Source organism: Tupaia chinensis, unplaced genomic scaffold (genome assembly GCF_000334495.1).
Source record: "Tupaia chinensis unplaced genomic scaffold, TupChi_1.0 Scaffold000473_1, whole genome shotgun sequence".
Lineage (NCBI taxonomy): Eukaryota > Metazoa > Chordata > Mammalia > Scandentia > Tupaiidae > Tupaia > Tupaia belangeri.
In genome coordinates this window covers 1533432-1547245 of record NW_006159982.1, presented here as the reverse complement: position 1 = coordinate 1547245, position 13814 = coordinate 1533432, and the positions used below count along the sequence as shown (strand labels likewise).

General features: G+C 37.6%; 1 long non-coding RNA gene across 1 annotated transcript in view; it reads right to left on the bottom strand.

Moving 5' to 3' along the window:
- Positions 1–7989: 7989 nt before the first annotated feature.
- LOC102496588 (uncharacterized) overlaps positions 7990–13814 on the bottom strand; it is a 162989-nt gene continuing 157164 nt past the window's right edge. The window contains exon 3 of the long non-coding RNA XR_003550593.1: positions 7990–8063. This is a non-coding gene — a long non-coding RNA (uncharacterized LOC102496588). The remainder of the gene's footprint in view (positions 8064–13814) is intronic.

The window sequence follows — 13814 nt, the reverse complement described above, 5'->3', positions numbered from 1 at the left end:
TCCAAGTGAACAGTATCTAAACATCTGAATACCATCAGAGTCAGAATATACCTCAATTCCCACTGAATTTGATGCACAAGGAGTGAAAAATGGAATAGAAGAGAGACTGCAGATCCCCTCCTCCTGCACACCTCTGAATGCTCAGATTGAACTTCAAGAATTAGGAAGAAATGCACAATCCATCAGATGACCAGAAATCACTGCAGGGTCACAAGAGATACGGGAAAGCAAGAAATTACCTCTCCTCCAAGTGAAAAGAATAACTTCTCTTCATCCTCAGAAAGTACAATGAAACTCACAGAAATGTCAGGTAAAGAATTTAGAGTATTCATATTGACAAACCTAACAGAGATGGGAAAGAAGAGAGACAATAAACTGCAGAAGAACCAGGAGAAAGACCTGACAAGTTCCAGAAGGTGAGGAAATTCTTACAATATCTGAGAGACGAAATACACACCATAAAAAATAATCAAATGGAACTGTTAGAGATGAAGGCTATAATGTAGGAAGTGAAAACTTCCCTTGAAAGTATTCAAAGCAGACTAGATCATACTGAAAATGAAATCTCAGATGCAGAAGATAGAATCGCTGGCCTAGAAAAATCCACCACAAAGACTAAGAAAGTTGCCCCCCAAAATGAGAATAATATACGAGAAATACTAGATACCATCAAACGCCCAACCATCTGGATAATTGGTATCCCAGAAGGAAAAGAGACTCATAAGGGCATTGATAAGCTATTGCATGAAATCCTGTAAGAAAACTTTCCAAACCTAGAGAGGCACGAAATACAAAGGACCCCAAATAGAATCAACCCAAGAAGATCTTCTCTAAGACACATTATAGCCAGGTAGACCAAAACTACAGACAAAGACAAGATACTAAGATTGAAAAGAGAGAAACATCAAGTTACTTTCAAAGGACATCCCATCAGGCTAACAGCAGACCTCTCATCAGAAACGTGAGCAAGGAAAGAATGAGAAAATATATTCAAAGTGTTAAGGGAAAAGCAATTTCAACCAAGAATATTGTACCGGGCAAGATTATCCCTCATATGAGAAGAAAAGACAAGAACATTCTCAGATTAACAGACCAGAAAGAATTTACCAAGACCAGACCAGCTCTCCAAGAAGTTCTCATGAGAGTACTATACGAGGAAAATTAAATACAGACACACAGAAATAAGAGTTCAAAAACTAAGAAAATAGCCAACTTAATCATAGGGATAAGTCTGGAGTTGAATATTATATCCCAGAATTTAATTGGGAAGATCAGACCACAACAGACGACAGATTAAGTACATGAGACTGAACTGGTGAAATAGAATCTCATGACTTTTGACTAAAACATTGCTGACTTTCTTCTAGGCTTTGTTTTCCAGTTTTAAGGATTTTTTGTCTTGTCTTGATCTGCGAATAGGTTCATGTACCTGCTATTTGAACAGAATCCTAACCTGTTTCCTGGCTTTAAGTTTTAAGCAATGCTGTCTTAGCTTTCCTTTGATTTTGATTAATTAAAGCTAAAATTGCTTTTCTTGAAATTAAAAATACCTATTTAATGACCATAATAAGCTATATAGCATCAGCTAGGTGCTATTACATTGTATATTCATTCTACTCAGAGTTTCCTGCCTAAAGTCAGATATGTGTTAACAGATATGTATATACCAGCTGAACTTGCTATGGAAAGTGTTAGATTATTTAAGAAATTTTGTGAATCAATAAAATGTGATATATATACTGGAAATGAAAAATAATTGATGATAACATGTATAAGTAAGCTACTGTGCAGTATATTCTGGATGAGAAATCACATTTTGTATGTTGTGATGATGCTCAGTAAATGAATGTAAATTAATTCATTAATTAAAAATTTAAAAAAAGAAACCAAGTATCAGTCCATAAATTTGGGGGGATACATTTAAACCATAGCAATCAGTAATTATGTAGGAAATTTCTCAAATATTTAAAGAATAAAATATAAGGTTCTTTACATAAAGTAGGCTTTACAAAATATTAAGTACAAGAAACATAGAGATTGGGGTAAAGTTTGGGTTTCCCTCTGACTCCCAAAAGGAAAAGGTGGTAGAAAATCTTTTCTTAGAGCTTGGGTTTTTGGATCAGACAAATCTGAATTTAATTTAGAGACTGTACATCTATTTGCTTTGCATCCACAAACAAGTTCCTTACTCTGTCTATCTCTTAACTCCAAAAACTGTCTTTTCATCTTTATTGTTTGTTTAGAGGGTATTTATGAATTAAATAAGATCATATTATGAAGTGCTAGTCACAATTACTTGGGAAACAATGTTTACATGATTACTGTTGGTGGTGGTGGTATTAGTTATTGCAGTGTTGATCTGGTAGGGCCTAATCATATGATGGGTATAGAGTGGATTGGGTTTTAATATCACAGCAACAAGAGAGAAGATTGCTTGAGACTGAAAAATGCCAGAGATTTTTATTCTAGTCTTAACTACTTTGCAACCTTGCTGGAAAAATAAATAAAGGAAACTATGAGAAAATTATTGAGCTTTAAAATTTAAAAAGTAAAATGTATAAATGCACAGAATTCCTATATACTCACTATTCTACCTACTGTAGCTTTAGTGGGATGAGATAGACAGATTAGTGAATAGAGTACTTGCTTCTTATAAAAGAAGAACCGTAAGCCAATGGGTATCATAGAAACCAGTACAAATGGCCAGTCATCCCATATACTTGATTTAGAGCTGTGCCTGAAAATTGAGCAGTTCTGCATATCACATTCTGAGAGAGGGATCCAAACCACAGGACTATAGGCTCTTCGGCTGCATGATTAGAGAAGCATGGTGCCCTTCTGGTTGATAAGGGGACAAGACACAATAGCAATATGAACTGAGAGAATCTCGGCTCTAACTCTATCTTTCTATCTCAAGTGTTCATCAATGGAAGTAATCCCCTCTCTGCCATGATAGTATGGGATTGAGATGTCAGTGTTCAAACTTGCATTTAAACATCTTTAGCACCAAACCAAACTGGGACCTGGTCTCCCCGAGATGTTCCCCACATGCATTTTTAAGGGCAAATGGAGCTTCAAAGAAGACCAATGTTTTTAATGGAAGACCAATAGGGGGTCAAGGTGGGGCAAACGTATCTTTACCTTTCAGTAGGTGAAATCATAAGTGCACACAATCAAAACTTCCCTTGAAAAACCCCTTACATTTATCTAATGGTTTATATAGATAATTCCCCAGAATAATTTTATGCATATTAGCAGAGAAAACCATTGAACTAAGCTGAAGGGAAAAAAAAGAGGAAAGTCTATAGGCAACTCTCAGGATATTCAAACCATTTGACTTTTTTCTTTTTAAGAATTATTTATTTAATTTTATTTATTATTATTACTTTTATTTTTTTTTCATTTGATGAGAGAGAGACAGAGTAGGGGAGAAGCGGGGGTGGGTGAGAAAGCAGCCCCCAGGGAGATGGTCACACTGCAATCTCCATTCTTTTCTTGGAATTTTGGACATGCAAGCATGCCTACATGACCAGTGTGTTTTTCAAGCCACGAGATCCAAGAAACATGTGATCAGTCATGTGAGATCCAGCCACCTTACCCTCCCTGCCACCTGTTGGCCCTAGCCTTCCTTCTTAATACTCCTGAAAATAAGTCTAGCTGTTAATTTTTTTTCTTTCTTTTTTGGAGAGTTTTTTTTTTCTTATTGGGTGTGTGCACTCGCCAGAAAGAGAGAGACAGAGAGAGATAGAAAGCAAGAAATCACCCCCCCCAGAGGGGATAGCCACGCTGCAATCCCTTCTCCTCCGTTCTCCTCTTGGGATCTTGGGCACATGCACACACACGCCCAGCGTGAGTTTTAAGCCACCGGGTCCGGGACTTGAACCGCGGTCGACTACATGGGAATCCAGCAACATAGCCATTACACTAACTGCTGGTCCCTAGCTGTTAATTATTTAAACAGTATAAAGGTATTTTCTTGTGTTTCAATTATTACTTAGATAGTCATATAATACTACTACAAATAATGACATTTTAGCATTAAGAAATTACAAGTGTAATATTTAGCAATTAATGATAGAATTTACTTAGCACTGGAAATTCTTAAAAAATCATTTAAGATTATTTATTGAGTATTATTTTCAAGATGCTTTTCTCAGCTCTGAAGATACAACCACAAGCAAGGGAGAATAAAACCCTTGCCTTTATGAATCACTTCCATAGAAGAGACAATGAGTAAACAAGAAAACAAACAATAACTATGGATTATAGATTGTAGTGCATTGAAGGAAACAGCATCAGAAGTAACATAGGTAACACAGAAGTAGGATAACAGAGAGGGATTCCCAGAGCAGATCTCTGAACTTACACTTGAAGGTGAGAAAGAGCCATCATGTTAATAGCAGAAATAAAGGCTTTTCAAATACAGAGAATGGCAAATCCTTGCAACAGAAGTCCTCCATTGAAGCAGACAATGGACTGGGATGAGAACGAGCAGGGGGTTGGCAGGAGTTAGCTCTTTCAGGGCTTGTAGTAATAGTAAAGAGGTTGGAGGCAGACCAGTGCAATTACATCACTGGACTCTCACATGACCAACTGTGGTTCGAATCCTGGACCTACTGGCTTGAAACTCACACTGGGCATGTGCGCATGGGTGTCCAAGATCCTGGGAGGACAATAAGGAGAAGGGATTACAGCATGGCCATCTCCGTAGAGGGTGACTTCTCACTTTTTCACTGTCTCTTCCATCCTGTCCCAATCCCCTCAAGAGGACATGCCCTAAGGAAGGAAGGAAGGAAGGAAGGAAGGAAGGAAGGAAGGAAGGAAAGAAAGAAAGAAAGAAAGAAAGAAAGAAAGAAAGAAAGAAAGAAAGAAAGGGAGGGAGAGAGAGAGAAAAAGAGAAAGAAAGAGAGTTTGGATACAATTCCAAGACCAATGAGAAACCATTGAAACATATTCAACAGGGGTAAGGTAGGGGAGTGTAATCTGGCTTAGCCTGGGTAATGCTTCTTTTTTGCTAGACACTGTACTGAGTCCTCTTCTTTTACCTCATTTCGTGATCTTAGCACTATTGTCATATAAAAAAAAAAAGCCATGAAAATTTAGTCATTTGCATGATTTAGTTCATAGATTTGAAATTCATTCATCTGACACTTAAGACCAAGTACTGAACCCATAGTGCCTGACCGTAATAACTATATGGCCTAATCAATAACACATTTACATTGCTGATGTCTTCGGCATGTGAATTTTCATTTTTTAAGACAGACTACAATCCAAATTTAATTAATAATATCTTAAAGAATAACAGCATGCTTAATTTAAAAATAAGATTATAGTAGCATAAAGATTCTGAGTTCAAAGACAAGTGAAGTCATTAGAATTCAAGAATCCAGATGTCTGCGAGCACCAAATAGTCTTTATTTCTATAAAGATCATTCATGGAATGAAAGGGAGTAAATTAATAAAAGGCATTTATGGCTCAACCACAGCGGCACTGCAGTAGTGCACTGCTGCATGATGCAGGAAGCCATATGGGAGATCAGAGTTCAGGTCTCAGGTTGGCTTGTGCATACCAGGTGTGTGTGTGTGTGTGTGTGTGTGTGTGTGTGTGTGTGTATGTGTGTATACCCATGATGCTAGCTGGCAGGTGAGGCTCAGGGGAGGATGACAGTTTCATACCATGTTGAGGGGACTTATCTTTCTTTCTCTCTCTTTCTCTTTCTCAAAAGAAATAAATAAACTTGGGCAAAGAAGTGGTGTGGAGGCTAAGGTGCTGGATTCAAAATCCTGAGAGGAGAATGAAAGAGAAAGGATTGTGTCATGGCCATCTCCCCTGGGTGTGATTTTTCACTCTCTCTCTTTCTCTCTCATCTCTCTCTAGTAAGTGCACACATCCTATAGAAAAAAAAATAAAGAAATTGACTTAAAAAGATCATTTAAGACAACACTATGTAAGATGCCTTCAGAAGTTTTAAAAATACATATTATTTGGTCATCAGGAAGGTCATGACATATTTTGTGCTTTTCTTTGTTTTAATTTAGTTTTTAAGAGGTTTTTGTCTAATGGCATGTGCACTTGCCAGAGAAAGAGACAGAGCGAGGGAGAAAGTGAGAAATCACCCCTCAGGGGTGATGGCCACACAGCAGTCCCTTCTCCTCCCAGACTCTCATGCACGCATGCACAGACCTGTGCCTGGGGTGAGTTTCAAGCATCAAGGTCCAGAACTTGAATCATCATTGGTCATGTGGGATTCCAGCAATGTAACCACTATGCCATCTGCTAGCCCCATGTTTTTCCATGCAAAAATGTGTCATGACTTTCCTGACAACCCAATATATTAAATTTTTTTTTAATTTTTGCAGCAAAATAAGCTGTACTTTTATTCTATTTTTCCACTGTTTTGAAGTTTTAAAATCCCTTCATGTAAAAACTCACTATTTGGTGGTAAAACCTTATACAACTTAAGAATAAACAGATCGTTGCTCAGAAAAATGGAACTAAGTTTGACTATCACCTGGAGTGTTTAAATACTTCCAGGTATCTCAGCTTCCCAGGATATTTCTAATCTGACAACCTAGTCCATTAACATCAGGCTCCTCTGATCCTCTGATATCCTACACATGTTGATATTCCCTGCGTAGCCAGATAGTAAGTTCTGGGTGTTGATCCCTCCCTTGACTCTTTAACTATTTTCCTCACTCTTATTCTTATATTGTTCTTTTCCAAAATTATTTATTTCCTTATAATTTATGCCACCATTTCATCCATGAGATATCTCAAAACTCACAGTAGGTGTTGACAAAGAACAAGGAATTAAGGTAACATTATATGACACAAATTACATGTTCCTCATAAAGAATTATGGTAAGTGATCTTATATTGTTTTTAATTATAATAGTAGTGGCAAACATAGAATGCCTACTAAAATGTTGTGCACGCCTCTAAGTGTTTCGTGTATGTTAACTCATTTAATCTTAATAGGTTGTACTATTATTACTTCTATTTTACAGATGTGGAAACTAAAGCAAAAGTAAGTAACTTGCCCCAGCTTCCCAAATAAATAAGTGGTAGAGCTTGGATTGAACTCAGCTGCTAGACTCCAAGTATGTCCACTTAGATACTTCTTTCCATACTGTTTTAGAAAATCTGTGGAGTCATGAAACTCCTGGTCTTTTAATAAATGCTTAAAACTTAACAGAGCACTACTGCACTCTAAAGTCAGGAGTATTAATAGGGATAAGAGGGATAGTTTTCTACCAACCTAAAGTTATTTAAAGACATAAAAATAAATGTTTTAGTACAAATGCATTGAGAACAAGAGATAAGCCCTTTTAAAGGGTTTCTAGAATAGAAATATAACTAATTGAATGCAAATCCACTAAATTACAGGACTTGATGGATACTTTTTCCTAGTATCAACGTGTAAAAATGAAAAAATTCATCACTGACCACCAAAACTGGACCTCTGCTGAAAAAGGCAACATCATCCTACCTGTGTGTTCACTTTCCCAGTGTCATCCACATGTTTGTACTTCCTATACAGGTTCATTGCAGAGTGTTATCACAATTCCCTAGAGGATAAGGAACATAAAGAAATGTAAGAGCTAAACTACAGTAGGCCCTTACTATGTCCTTGTTAGGCCGAGTTAGCATAATCACCGCCATGTTAGGGAATGCTGGGGAAGTTAGCTTAATCACTACCCTGTTGAGTCTTCAGGGACGGAGCCCACTTTGTTAGGGCCTCAAGGACGGGAACCAGGAGTCTGGGAACTCTCAGATAAGTGGGAAACGGGAGGGCCCAGCACCTCCGAGGCAAGGTCATCCAAATCCTTAGCTGAGAGCCCTTATAACTAATTGAATGCAAATCCACTAAATTACAGGACTTGATGGATACTTTTTCCTAGTATCAACGTGTAAAAATGAAAAAATTCATCACTGACCACCAAAACTGGACCTCTGCTGAAAAAGGCAACATCATCCTACCTGTGTGTTCACTTTCCCAGTGTCATCCACATGTTTGTACTTCCTATACAGGTTCATTGCAGAGTGTTATCACAATTCCCTAGAGGATAAGGAACATAAAGAAATGTAAGAGCTAAACTACAGTAGGCCCTTACTATGTCCTAAGGAGCATACCTGCCGTAATGCCATCCAGCTGTCCAGTTGCTTTCTGAGGCCAGCATTGTTTGTGGAGAGAGCTTCTTGACCTTGTCTCCTGTCATCTCCTATCTCCATACTCCTCTACTGACCCCTAAACCCCTCCTTATTTCCCACTTTGATTATTTTCCTTAGTATATAAATATCTTGATTGGAGACCCCCTCAAGGAATCAGAATGAATGTCAGATACCAACCCACCCACCTCTAATTATGCTTCTAATAATAAATAATTTTTCCATATTTAGTACACAAATTAGAAACTCAAGGTTTAATTAGGTTAGGCAAAGTACTGGGTCATCAGAAAATTCATGACATGTTTTTCTGTTTTTCTATGCAAAAATGCATCATGACTTTTCTGATGACCCAATACCACATAATTAAAATGAAGAGCACTTTGAAACTAGAATTACTTCATCAAAACCTTTTATTTTTCTTTTAAAGTAGAAGATATTTAAGACTTATAAGTCTATTGCTCAAAAGAAAATATTTTAGAACAAATCTAGAACCCAAAGTGTGCCCTTCCATAATGGTAAATAGAGGGGGCATGGAAGAGGGATTGCAGGTTCTGATGACCTTTCTTGGTTAATAGGGCCTTGATGTTCAATAATGGCCACAGAACTAGAGCAGGGAAAAGGTGGTTCTATCCCCAGATTTCTAACATTTCTAGAGTGAGCGTTCTTTATGCAAGAGGAAAACATTGTCTTAAATGACCTCAAGCTACCTCTCAGCTCCAGAATTTCATAACCCTTGGAAACAGCTTCTGGGAGAATCAATAAAGGGAAAGATACAAATCCAGTTTAAAATATTTTAGCACTTGTCTTGGAAATACATTGTTAATGAAAGATCAGTTTAAAAAGGGGATGAAGGAGGGAAAGAAAGAAAAGAAAAAAAGCTCTAAGTGTCCTGATGCCAAGGGATCCAGGTGATTTCCTACTTTGGCCCCCCTTTAAGGGTACCCTGTACAAAGGAGCCCAGAGAAGAGCCAGGCCTGGACCATCCTTCAAGCTAATTTGTCTGCTTTTGTTGTTTGTGTTGAGCTTTTCTTCCCCAGCTGGGATTTCTTTGAATTGATTTCACAGGAAGCGCTCCTATTCTTACAAATGTAAGTTGCACCTGCAATCAATAGAGAGGCAAATAGAACTCACCAGGAGAATAATGAAACAGACAGGTTTAGATAGTTAAGTATCAATTCGAAATCATGCTTTACCACAGCAGTTAAAAATAGAGGGCTAAGAAGTAGGCATGGTCTTTGGAGAAGTAGGCAGATATGTATATACCTAGAAAAAGACCTAGTCAGTCACAGAGTGGGACCAGGAGAGAGCAGGCATGGGCTTTTAACATGGCAGAAGAGCACAGTGAGGGCAGTCTCACATCATAAAATATCAAGAGAAGAGTCCCACAATTTATAAAAGACTACCTACATCAATTTAAAGCAGCCTAGCAAAAGAGGTATTAGAATCCCCACTTAATAGAAAAAGAAAACATGGCCTAGGAAAGATGAATTGTTCAAGTCACATAGCTAGGAACTAGAAGCCTCTCCTCTGTACTACCTCCCAAACACCTGGAGTCCTCAACGCCTTCTCTGTGTTTATAGATTTACCACTGAAGCCTCTGTTTTGACTGCAGCGAGGTGTTTGGGATGAGAAAATGTCCCATCGGTACACAACTGAGCATTCCCCTTATGTCAGCATGAACTTGGCTATCATTGCTAGCCTCAGTGCAGACACTATGGTCACACTGACCCACATGCAGTTGATTCTCATCCCTCTCAATAGTGATGACACTCCTGTATGGTAAAGCAAGCAGATAATTCTCCTCTTTTTATAATCTCTTACATCTTGAACTTACCATCAAGTTAATCAAGTGTGAAGTGCATGCTAACTAAACAGGTCTCCCTCTAGTTGTGGCTCGGTGCGAGAGAAATAAGGTCACTGTGTGGGTCAGGATTGGTATTGACATTTAGCTATCATATGGGAGACCTGCATTTTTGCAGCTTTGCCTCACTGCTCAGGAGTAAGCCAAATGTGAAAGAGGAACCAAATCTACTCAAGGAGAGTGAGAAGCCAATAGAAATGTACAAATGGCTGTCATATCAATGAATGCCAACTAGATAGGATCTTAAGTACAGTTTTCTCAGTTTTACCACCAAGAAAGACCTTTTTTTCTTGAATTTCCACGGAGACCTCATGTTTTGAAAGATTTTTATCTACTCAACTTCATTTATTAAGTATATTAATTCATTTGCTAAGATTTCTTCATCAAAGACATAGCTGCCGATCAAAACTTCTAATCATCTTGGGATAACTAATATTTCCACAGTGTGCTAATTATAATTCCAGACTAATACCAAAAAAGCTGATATTTTAATTAGCTTTCCCACACCAAGTGAGTCTTTTTCATTGACTTTTTGCAAATACTGAAAAGAGCTTTCAGTTGTCCTATAGATTCAACGATCAGGGGTTCAGAAACAATGGAGTTCCGTGGCCTATAGAACCAAGTCAAGGACTTTTTAAATGCAATTCTTTAGGACCCTTTGCAGACCTATTGACACACTATTCACATTGCATTGTAATTGTCTTTTTACATACCTAAAACTAGACATTTATTACTTAGCTGCCATCCCTAGTAAAAAGAGCATTTCTACTGAGTTTCTTCCAAACATACAAATTATCCAAGAAGAATTCCATTGAATGTTTTCTCCTTCTCACATCACCAATATCTGTTTCGTTACACACTGATTCAGTTATTTTGACACAAATACAAAGAAATATTATTCAAAGAAATAAAAATGTCCTTTTTCATCTCCCAACCTTATTGACAATAAAACCGGGAAGACATCTACACCTACATAAAATTGTTCATGTGCCCAGTGAATTTTTAATGAATAAAAGATAAAGGGCAAAAGAAGAAAGGTAGGGGAAATATTTTTAAACTTATCAAAATATGAAATTAGCCCAACAAAGAAGAGGAGAAAGCATCCATGCAACCAAAGAGGAACTCAAGTTCAAGATATGCTCATTAACTACACCTGACTGGAGTTTAGAACTTGAGAAGGAAATGGCAAAAGATGATATAGTGTAAGGTGCCAACCACGATAAGAAATTTAGATTTAATCTGAAAGTCACAGAGGGTTGCTGAAGATTTCTCTAGATGTATTTGTGCTTCAGAAAACCATTGTCTCGATAGTGTGAGTGAAGTGTAATGCAGATGTCAGTGGAATTGACCCTGCCTAGCTGCACAATGACAACGCCCTTCTACCTCCAAATCCATGTTCTTCCTCTAGATTTGGGAACGCTCATAATCTCAGTTTGCTAGATGCTTAGAAGAGAGTCACAGTGTGACAAGACCTCTCAGAGGTTCTCTCTCTCTTACATAAAGGAAATAAATGTGTACACTTAAAAAAGAAAAAAGAAAAAAGTCTGTCTTTTGTAATAAAAGTTCATTCCAACTATGAACCTATGGGGATTGAAGGAAAGGTCCTACAGAATTCTGCTAATAACAAGGGACTTTCTGTTTCCCAGTCTGCCCAGTCTCTCTTTCTGGCTCCAAACCAAATAGGAAATCCAGTCCTCTCCTTCGGTTTCAAACACACTTTTCTTTTTTATTTACATCCAATCCTTACTGGTTTGTTTGTCTGTTAGTTTATTTATTTATTTATTTTTGGTTGGTTGTTTTATATATCTGGTTGTTTTCTTTTGTTAACTATACAGAGTGTTTCCTAGGGAAGACATAGAAATGTTTACATCCCCACAGTACAAACTGATGGGAATAGAAGTGTTCTTTTCAGGATGCCCTTTGGCCATTAACTACCTCTTGTTCTTTGCTTTCTCTTTCCCCAAGGCACTGTCATCACTCCCACTCTCCTTGGACTATCCTTAGGAGCTATGGATGACTTTTTCTCTGTCAGACAAAGCCATGAGCCTCCTGCTCTGATGTCAGGTTCCTCTCTTATTCTGATGTCACATTCTGCAAACATCCTGTCCTGGGGCCATTCAGCTGCCCCCAAACAGGCATGCCAAGGCTTATTTCCATAAGTATTTCTTCCTCAGAAGATATTCTCACATCAACTGTTAGAAGAATTATTTAATCTTGTTAAAAATGATTGAAAGTAGGCAAAATTTGCAGTAGAAAAAAAAGTTGTTGCAGAAATACAGGGAAAAATAATAAAAATCTGAAATAGTAGCTGTGCAGATAAAAAAATTGTTTTAAAAGATACTAAGAAGATAGAATCAACAAGTCTTGAAGATTAACTGGACACCAGCTTTGAGAGCAGAGAGATAGTCAAGGGTGACTTTGTTGTCTGTCTCAAGCAGCTGGGACTACCATATAAATGTTAATGACATTCACCAAGATAGACAATTATGGAGGACTATTTTTAGTTGGAGCTCTCTTTTGTCATATATTGAGTTAAGATGTCTGAGAAACATACAGTGAAGATGTCCAGAGGTAATTAGATTTATAGACTGGAACTCCAGAAAAAGATATTTACACATCATCAGAATGTCAGGAAATTTGAAGCCATAGGAATAGATTACAACACCCTGGCCCAGTGTAATATGAGTAAAGAACAGAAGTGACAGTATAACCAGACGTCTACACATAAGAAGTGGAAAGACAAAAAGAAGCCCTTGAAGAGCCCAGAATAGAGGAGAATTGAGAAGGAAATGGGCTTGGTATCCAGGGGAGGAAAGTCCCAGAAAAGGCTGATTTCAGTGTTAATTCATACAGAAAATGAGTACTATGGGACCACAATCCTCCACTGAATTTTTTCTTATTTTGTTGAAGGAAGAAAACCAGTGTAAGACTTGATGTATTTAGAATGAAACAGCTGGTTTATTTATTCTATATTCTAATAAATTAATTGTCTTTAACCCACTTCTCATCACTAATAGGTGATGTGATCTTCAAAATATTCCAGAACATGACTTTTTTACAGCTATGGAGTAATGATAATTACAGATATATACATCACCTCCATTTTAATAAGGCTGAGAATCCCAAGGAAACCAATATAACATTAGCATAGCAATCAAATATAAACCATTACCTACTGAAATTTAAACACATGTAGTAACTACACTAAGTCTTTCAGGTCACTAGGTCAGACATTATAGTAATTGATCCAAATGGTAGAAGAGAATAAACACAGATTACTGAATGTCCAGAAGCGTATCTATTAGGAGAATCTGCCCTATGACAGGGTAATTTGATTTTCTTTTAATCTTATTTTCTTCCTCTGTACGCTATCCTCAGAGCCATAATAAGATCTCCCTCAGTATAACCTGCCTTGCTGCCTAACGTTAACAGATACTATCCTTAAGGAACAAAGCATAACATCAAGAGCTATTCTCCTACCCAAGAGAACATATTTCATATAAACCAATATGCTGTGCAATGTCATCCAGGTCCCCTATTCAAGCTCAAGGTACTCATTACACAGGCTGCTGACCTCTCACAGGCTTGCCCTAAGCCAAAGAGCACTGCTCATCCAAATTAATGCTCCATTTGCAAGGACAGTCACATCGAGTGACTGCTTATCTGTACTTTATAGCTGAAGAAATCAAGGTTTAGAGAGGTTAAATATCACTCCCAAAAATGTATTGTCAACAACTGAAATGAAAAGCATGTCTGATCTATTATGCAGTGGATTCTGAT